General features: G+C 40.6%; 1 protein-coding gene across 5 annotated transcripts in view; it reads right to left on the reverse strand.

The window, feature by feature from the left end:
- LOC102457838 (granulocyte-macrophage colony-stimulating factor receptor subunit alpha-like) overlaps positions 1-9,646 on the reverse strand; it is a 36,656-nt gene extending 27,010 nt beyond the window's left edge. For 2 of the 5 annotated variants that reach the window (XM_025177831.3, XM_025177832.3), the window contains exon 1: positions 9,489-9,646. The gene's annotated coding sequence lies outside the window, so the exon portion shown is untranslated. The remainder of the gene's footprint in view (positions 1-9,488) is intronic. The other 3 variants (XM_025177833.3, XM_075915828.2, XM_014579886.4) reach the window with 3 other exon arrangements.
- Positions 9,647-9,922: the final 276 nt, after the last annotated feature.

The raw sequence follows: 9,922 nt of genomic DNA on the forward strand, positions 1-9,922 counted from the left end.
CTGAGAAATCTGAAGGAATGCCTAACATAGTGAATGCTAGTGGGAAAGGGGTAGGTTTAGAAGGTAAAATTAAAAAAGTACAAGTTAAAAATCACCTAGAAAAGTTAGATGCCTGCAAGTCATCAGCCCTGATGAAATGCATCCTAGAATACTCAAGGAGTTGATAGAGGAGGTATCTGAGCCTCTAGCTATCATCTTTGGAAACTCATGGGAGACAGGGGGGATTCCAGAAGACTGGAAAAGGGCAAATATAGTGCCCATCTATAAAAAAGAGAAACAAGAACAACCCAGGAAACTACAGACCAGTTAGTTTAACTTCTGTGCCAGGGAAGATAATGGAGCAAGTAATCAAGGAAATCATCTGCAAACACTCGGAATGTAGTACGGTGATAGGGAACAGCCAGCATGGATTTGTAAAGAACAAATCATGTCAAACCAATCTGATAGCTTTCTTTAATAGGATAACGAGTCTTGTGGATAAGGGAGAAGCGGTGGATGTGGTATACCTAGACTTTAGTAAGGTGTTTGATACGGTCTCACATGATATTCTTATCAATAAACTAGGGAAATACAACTTAGATGGGGCTACTATAAGGTGGGTGCATAACTGTCTGAATAACCGTACTCAGAGAGTAGTTATTAATGGTTCTCAATCATGCTGGAAAGGTATAACAAGTGGAGTTCAGCATGGGTCTGTTTTGGGCCTGGCTTTGTTCAATATCTTCATCAACAATTTATAGATTGGCATAGAAAGTACACTTATTAAGTTTGCAGATGACATCAAGCTGGGAGGGGTTGAGACTACCTGGGAGGATAGTCTCATAATTCAAAATGATCTGGACAAATTGGAGAAATGATCTGAGGTAAACAGGATGAAGTTTAATAAAGAGAAATGCAAAGTGCTCCACTTAGGAAGGAACAATCAGTTTCACACATACAGAATGGGAAGTGACTGTCTAGGAAGGAGTACGGCAGAAAAGGATCTAGGGGTTATAGTGGACCACAAGCTAAATATGAGTCAACAGTGTGATGCTGTTGCAAAAAAAAGCAAACACGATTCTGGGATGCATTAACAGGTATGTTGTGAGCAAGACACGAGAAGTCGTTCTTCCACTCTACTCTGTTCTGGTTAGGCCTCAATTGGAGTATTGTGTCCAGCTCTGGGCGCCGCATTTCAAGGAAGAGGTGAAGAAATTGGAGAGGGTCCAGAGAAAAGCAACAAGAATGATTAAAGGTCTAGAGAACATGACCTGTGAAGGAAGGCTGAAAGAATTGGATTTGTTTAGTTTAGAAAAGAGAAGATTGATGGGGGACGTGATAGCAGTTTTCAGGTATCTAAAAGGGTGTCATGAGGAGGAGGGAGAAAATTTGTTCATCTTGGCCTCTGAGGATAGAACAAGAAGCAATGGGCTTAAACTTCAGCAAGGAAGGTTAGGTTGGACATTAGGAAAAAGTTCCTAACTGTCAGGGTAGTCAAACAGTGGAATAAATTGCCCAGGGAGGTTGTGGAATTTCCATCTCTGGAGATATTTAAGAGTAGGTTAGATAAATGTCTATCAGGGATGGTCTAGTCAGTATTCGGTCCAGCCAGGGGGGCAGGGGACTGGACTCGATGACCTCTTGAGGTCTCTTCCAGTCCTAGTATTCTGTGATTCTATTAAATGCATTATAAATATTTTCAGTTCATTTGCTTTCCATTTACATGGATATCCTTCATTTTAACTCACAAATGAGGAACTGAGATGATCATTATTATTAGTCCTTCCAATGTGCATTATCTTGCATTGCTTCAATTAAATTCTTCTACTCCTATGCTCCCCTCAATGTCCCTGACAATCCTATCCTTGACAGTTGATTTATAACTCTTCTCTATTGTCCTAACTAACCTACAGCATTTATTGCCACTTTCAACTATGGTCACTTCACTGTTCATCATCTTTTCCAGAATACTTTAAAACTTTTTAAAGAAGACTAGCCCTAGTGTGTAACTGTAACTTTCCAGACAATATTTTCCTGCTTTTTTTCTTATCTCTTGGTTTTAGATCCAGGAATACTCAATCCTCACCTTGAACACTTCAGTGTCTTGAAGAGTCTTTTGCAAGGGACCTTGTCAGAGCCTTTTTGAAAGTCCAGGGCTGTGTCCAGACTCAGGGGTTTTTTCGGGAAAAGTAGCCTTTTCCCGAAAAAACTTCCCCTGCGTCCAGACTCAAGCCGCGTTCTTTCGAAATAATTTCGAAAGAACGCGGCTTTTCTTTCGATGGCGGTAAACCTCGTTTCACGAGGAAGAACGCCTTCTTTCGAAAGTTCCTCTTTCGAAAGAAGGCGTTCTTCAATGTAAATAGGGCTTCCTCGAAAGAGAGCATCCAGACTCGCTGGGTGCTCTCTTTCGAAAAAGTGGATTGCTCTTTCGAAAGATCCGCCTGCAGTCTAGACGCGATCTTTCGAAAGAGGCTCAGATGTTTTACGCATTCTGCTTCATCTCCATTAGTTCTGATGACATGTTGAAAACATAGTAAATCAAAGAGGCATTATTTTCCATTTCAGAAGCTTGTCCTTTGAACATATCATCTGGAGATAGGTATATCTGAAGTCCTTTTTACATTTCAATTGTAACTAATTTTACCTGAGACTGAAGTGAGACTTTCCAATTTATATTTCCTTGTTTCTCTCTGAGTACTATTACTGAAAAAGTGGTATCATTTAGTATTATAATAATTAATGAGAGATTGCATACTCCTTAGCCTTCCTGCCATGCATTCTTATTCTTGCTTGTATGCCCTCTCACTTTGATGACTTGTCTGCTCCTTAATTTTTCAATTTGTTTAGCACCTTTTCTTTGAAGTCCCCAGCCACTTCCAGTACTTCATCTTTTTACTTGTAAAGAGTAAATGTCTCTTCATGAGCCTTTTTGATGAAGAATGACACAAAGACATAATTTTGCTTCTTTGCAATGTCCTTTTCCTCCTTAATCCCTCCTTTTACTCCATGACAGTTGAGTGGATATACCAATTCATTTAAAGGCATCCTCCCTGTGACACATTTCAATTATTTCTTTTAATTTTTTTTTCCTATCTGCTATTTAAAATCCAAGTTAGCCCACTTAATACTATCCTATTTTTTACCCCTCATCGTTTGAATGGATTTTCTGAAGGAAGTTTTTGGGGAGAAATAAAATCTTGTATTTTGCCAATTTTTTATCTTCCTGCTTTGTTTGTTGTTGTTGTTTTGGGGTTTTTTGTTTGTTTTTGTTTAGGACCCTTCCAAATCTTCTTTTTCTTTGTTAAATAAAAAACCGAGCTCTAAGGGTTTTCACATTTTCACTTTTTACATGAGGGACTTTTTGACTAGCTTCCTTTTTTTAATTAAAACCCCCCTTTCTACAGTGCTATATTTTTGGAATGGCTCCCCAACTTATGGATAATAACATTATTTATATGGCTATGCATTGCTATTTCTCATCAACTTCGCTGATATACCTCTAACATTATAAATCCTCCTTTTCAGTTCTTTAGCACTTTCTCTTACAAAATACTCTTGAGCCAAAAATTTGTATGCTTGGGCTTTTATCTTATATGACTGTTATACACACAAGAAGCTAATACATTGCCCCAAATGTACCAATTAGGAACTTTATATACACAAATCTCTACAATTCCTGAACAACTGTCTAAACACGGGCTATTTTTGTAAATCTTTTTGAAATTTAAGGAGCAAAGTATCTGAAGCAATTCAGTTCAGCAGGTTCTCAGTTCTAATCACACCAGGTATTCACACAAGGAAAAGCCATGTATTGCTGCATGAGGGGAGTGACTCAGCTCCTCACTGATCTCAGGGTGTCTGCTGAGATAGGGACCATGCCCATAGAGGTCTTTTGCCTCCACCTTTCCGCCCTGCCTCCATCTTCAACTTTCTGATGGTTTTTGGCAGCACGTCTCTTGATGGGCTTCCCCTCTGCCCTAAACGCTCCTTAAAGGGAACTTCAAAGAATGGAAGTGAAAGTTAGGAAGGCGGCTGCAGATGTGGTGTGATGTACCCTATGCATCTTCGTCACACACTCTCCCCCAGATAACTGTTTCACCCCAAATCTGTAATCCTTCCAAGCATTCCAGCTGCTTTGCGTGTCACCCACACAACGTAAGGTGTGGTAAGGTCACACCAGTTTAGGAGATTTCCCACATGGTAGCTCCTGTGCCAATGCCAATCTCTGGATTGCAATGTGGTTGAAAAAAAAGTGATGTGAGCAAGTCTTTCCTACACTGTTGATTTCCAGCCTCTAGAAAATCCCTTGGGGGCCACTTGGCTTCAGCATAATTTTTTATCACAACCTTTACATAGATCCTGCCCGATGCAAAAACAAGCCACAGGGTTATCTCCAAAAGCACCTCTTGCGCTGTGAGCTGCTTAGCAGCAGCCAGGATCAGAATGCATATATGTAGATCCCTGAAAATCCCCTGCTAAAGACAAAGAACGTGGTGGCAAAATCTTCCCTTTCTACACCTTCCACAGCCAGCCCAGGTAAACCAATTATGTCTTCCCTCTATATCTCTCCAAGCTATACTCAGGACTGTTGGCTTGTCTCTGCAATCAAACCTCCTACCTAATCCCTTTTCTTTATACAATTTTCCTTACTTTAGGTTTTCAAATTTACAAGAAGAGATTTCTTTAGTACAAATCAGAATTCACTATTAAAAAAATCACTAGGTATTTCCCAACAAAAATCTGGAGCTACTCAGTATCTGTTATATTACTAATACTCAGTCTAACAGTTACATTATTTTAAATTCCTAATAGATAATAGAATCAGGGCTAGAAGAGTCCAGCCCCCTGTCCAAAGCAGGACCAATCCCAATTAAATCATACTAGCCCAGACTTTGTCAAGCTGAGACTTAAAAACCTCCAGGGATGGAGAGTCCACCACCTCCCTAGGTAACCCATTCCAGTGCTTCACCACCCTCCTGGTGAAATAGTTTTTCCTAATATCCAACCTGGACCTCTCCCACTGCAACTTGAGACCATTGCTCCTTGTTCTGCCATCCATCATTACTGAGAACAGCCTGTCTCCATCCTCTTTGGAACCTCCCTTCAGGAAGCTAAAGGCTGCTATCAAATCCCCCTCCTTTCTCCACTCTTCTCTGCAGACTAAATAACCCCAAATCCCTCAGCCTCTCCTTGTAGGTCATGTGCTCCAGCCCCCTAATTATATTTGTTGCCCTCCACTAGACCCTCTCCAATATGTCCACATCTTTTCTGTAGTGGGGACTGAAGAATTGGATGCAACACTCCAAATGTGGCCTCACCAGTGCTGAATATAGGGGAATAATCACTTCTCTAAATTTGCTGGAAATGCTCTTCCTAAAGCACCCTAATATTCAATTAGCCTTCTTAGCTACAAGGGCACTCTGTTGACTCACATCCAGCTTCACATCCACTGTAATCCCCAGGCCCTTTTTTGATGAACTGCTACTTAGCCGTTCAGTCCCCAGCCTATAACAATGGTTGGGATTCTTTCATCTCAAGTGCAGAACTCTGCCCTTTCCTTGTTGAACATCAGATTTCTTTTGGCCCAGTCCTGCAATTTGTCTAGATTGCTCTGGTTCCTATCCTTGCCCTCCATTGTATCTACCTCTCCCCCTAGCTTACTGTCCTTTGCAAACTTGCTGAGGGTGCAATCCATCCCCTCATCCAGGTCATTAATAAAGATGACGAACAAAACCAGCCCTAGAGATGACCCTTGGGGCATGCTGCTTGGTACGGAACTCCAGCCAGACATTGAGCCATTGATCACTACCAGTTGAGCCTGACAATCTAGCCAACTTGCTATCTGTCTTACAGTCCATTCATCCAATCCATATTTCCTTAACTTTCTGGCAAAAATACTGTGGGAGACCGCATCGAAAGCTTTGCTATTTCGAAATAGCTTATTTTGTCTTTTGGCATTGTCTACACAGCACCAAGGCTATGTTTAGACTGCAGGCTTCCTTCGGAAGAAGTTTCTTCTGAAGATCTCTTCCAAAAAAGAGTGTCCACACAGCAAAAGCACATTGAAAAAGCAATCTACTTTTTCAAAAGATAGCATCCACACTGAAAGGATGCTATCTTGCATTTAAGCTGTGATTACTAGGGATGGAGTGGCCACCAGGGCATCTGTGCTTTTTCCTCTTTCGTCTTCTTTCAGAAGAACTCCCTCTTCCCTGTCCACACACATCTTTTTCTGAAAGAGCTCTTACAAATGTCAGAAAAAAACCTCTGTTCTTTTGATTATTTTTGTTGAAAGAACACAATTGCAGTGTGGACGTAAGTGAAGTTTTTTCAGAAAAATGGCTGTTTTCCCGAAAAACTCTGTAGTGTAGACATAGCCCAAATCTTAAAATAAAGCCCTATTTTGAGCCATCCCTTACTCCTCATATAATGTGGTTTACAGAGATGGCGAAATATTGAACCCGCTCTATATTCTGAAATATATTTTCACAAAACTTGAGGAATGTCCACATTGTAATTGTGTTCTTCCACAATAAAATCGAAAGAACAGAGGGTTTTTTTCCGGCATTGGTAATCCTCATTCTACAAGGAAGAAGCCTCTTAGAAGTGCATGGGGAAGAGGGAGTTCTTTCAGAAGAAAAGGAAAGAGGAAAAAGCACAGGTGCCCTGGTTGCCATTCCACTCATCGTAATCACAGTTTACGTGAGAGAGAGAGAGTATATTCAGTCTGGATGCTCTCTTTTGAAAAAGAAGATCACTTCTTTGATGCACTTTTGCAATGTGGATGTTCTCTTTTGGAATACATTTTTTTCAGAAGATCTCTTTCAAAAAAAGCTTCTTCGGAAAGAAGCCTGCAGTCTAGATGCAGCCTGAGTGAGGAAAAACTTCCTTTTGCTTGTGCTAAACCTGTTGATTATTAATTTCATTTGGTGACCCCCTAGGTCTTTTTTTGTGAGAATAAGTAAATCACTTTTCTTTGTTCACTTTTTTCATACCAGTCATGATTTTATAGACTTGTATCATATCCCCTCTTCGGGTATGTCTACACTAGCCACCCTAGTTCGAACTAGGGTGGCTAATGTAGTCATTCAAACTTGCAAATGAAGCCTGGGATTTAAATATCCCGGGTTTTATTTGCATGTTCCCGGGCGCCGCCATTTTTAAATGCCCCATAGTTCGAACTCCCTGCCCACGGCTACACGCAGCACAGCTAGGTAGTTTGAACTAAAGCCCCTAATTCGGACTACTGTTACTCCTCATTGCAGGAGGAATAACAGTAGTCTGAATTAGGGGCTTTAGTGTGAACTACCTAGGCAGTGCTGCGTGTAGCCGCGAGAAGGGAGTTCGAACTACTGGGCATTTAAAAATGGCAGAGCCCGGAAACATGCAAATAAAGCCCGGGATATTTAAATCCCAGGCTTCATTTGCAAGTTCGAATGACTACATTAGCCGCCCTAGTTCGAACTAGGGTGGCTAGTGTAGACATACCTTTAGACTCCTCTTTTCTAAGCTGAAAAGTCCAAGTCTTTTTAATCTCTCTTCATATGGGACCCATTCCAAAATCCTAATAATTTTTGTTGAAACTTTCTGAACCTTTTCCAATGCCAATATCTTTTTAAAGATGAAGTGACCACATTTGTACACAGTATTCAAGACGTGGGCGTACCATGATTTTATACAGACGCAATTGTTAGAAAAAAAACTGCCCCCCAGTAAAAAGTTTGTCCAGGCTGCTCTTGCTATAGTGGGCTGCAGTACTCCTTGGGAGAAACCGGCCGCACCCTTCCTGCATACCATTGCCTTTAGAAAAAGGACAGGTGTGAAAAGGGGAAAATAGCCTCAGACTCTCCCACCCGTCACGTTGGCCTGAGAACTGCGGGGCTTACCTGGTCGCATGAAAACTGCACAGTTTCGGCCCAACCCTTGTGACACAGACCTGCACTTGGTGACTGTTGGGCCGAATATGGTAATACGCAAGCGCGGGAAAGCGATGTGCAGACTTGGGGATAAATACTCATCGCACAGTTCGCTCGAGGAGGTCTTCGCAACACATGTACCACTATGCATGTGTCTTCCCACATACTTCAAAGCGCTGCCGGCCTGATCAACTGACCAGCCACCTCCTCCAACTCTTGGGCATAACCAAGGCCTTCGCAACCAAACTGATATCTTTGAAATGTTCTGTGTGCTGTGTAAGTTGGTATGTATGATTTGATTTTCTTTGTTGTATAAGCTTAGTGTTGTAGTTGTTTGGGAGTACATAGAGTTTGTAGTTATCACTGTTATTTAATTAGTGTAGCTGGATATATGTAGAATAGAGACTATTCCCCTTGCCGTTCCCATCCTTATATTTCTGACACGTTTAACTAGAAATCGTAGAATACATATATTAAATACTGTAAATTCATTATTGACATGGTCTATTAAAAATTTTAGAATAAATACTATAAATTCATCACTGTAATAAATAAATATCTTTTATTTACTAAAATCGTCCACCTGGTTCTGTCCTTCCCCCCTTGGGTATGCATCATCAGACCTGTGGTTCTCGCGACAGCAATAAGATATTTTCTGTCTTATTCTCTATCCCTTTTTAATAACTCCCAACATTCTATTTGCTTTTTTGACTGACGCTGCACACTGAGTGGATGTTTTCAGAGAACTACCCACAATGACTCCAAGATCTTTCTCTTGAGTAGTTGTAGCTAAATTAGTCCCCATCATATTGTATGTATAGTTGGGATTATGTTTTCCAGTGTGCATTATTTTATATTTATCAACATTACATTTAATTTGACATTTTGTTGCCCAATCACTTAGTTTGATGAGATCTTTTTGAAGCTCTTCACAGTCTGCTTTGGTCTTAACTATCTTGAGAAGTTTGGTATCATCACCCTGGCCTGTAATTCATTATTACATTCCATTTTGAAACCACTACTTGTGTTGGGAGGTTGTTACAGAACATGGCCAATTATCACCTCACCACACTGTTTGTATGGCATAAATCCTTCCCATACACTCCATTGAAATATAGAATCAATGCATACTTTAATACAATATTCCTAGGACTGATTCACTCTATGGAGTGATATGGAACTTGCCAACTACATACACATGTAGAAGAGACAACATACAAACATTTTCAATGAAATTATATTTTAAAAGAAGAAAGAGACAGCAACATTTTTCCTGGATACACAAAGTAGTGTCAGACAAAATCAAGCAACCCGACTGATGAGGGAAAATATTACTAATGTTTTTCCTGGCTCTGGCAGGTGGTGCTGGAAACCTGATCACTCCCTGTACTCATATTTAGCTATGTGTACTTACCTTCAGATCATTAACCATAAATAATAATGTGTCATCCAAATTTTGGTTAGGGTCATCCCTCAGGGAGGGAGAAGAATATGCAAAAATGTTTGTGTTATGTTAAAGGATCCTTGAGAAACAAAAATAACAAGAAACCCCTCCCCACACACAAACTAAAATGAAGCCAAATACTAGCTTACCTCCTCCTTGAACAAGGCCCTTTACGTTAGGGCCTTGCATCTGAGATGACTGAAATGCTTGAGTCTGAAGCTGTGGCACAGCTGCCACAATACTCTCTCATTCTTTAATATGCGGCTCCTGGGAAGTGTTGCAAAACAGTCAGCGAGTAAGGTCCTTGTGTCATTTCCTTCACAGTCTCTGGAACTTCTTTAATTTCTTTGTTTTGCAGAACAGAAATAATATAACACACACACACACACACACAAATTAAGTAAATTAATAAGACTTCCTCTTCTCATTTTACGTGGTCCACTTGTGCTTTTGGCTCTACCTCTGGCTGTGAATATACATGCAGAATCATAGAATCATAGAGCTGGAAGAGACCTAAGAAGGTCATCAAGTCCAGCCCCCTGCCCAAGGCAGGAACAATCCCAACGAAATCAACCCAGTCAGG

Source organism: Pelodiscus sinensis, chromosome 1 (assembly GCF_052426305.1).
Source record: "Pelodiscus sinensis isolate ZL-2025 chromosome 1, ASM5242630v1, whole genome shotgun sequence".
NCBI classification, from domain to species: Eukaryota; Metazoa; Chordata; order Testudines; family Trionychidae; genus Pelodiscus; species Pelodiscus sinensis.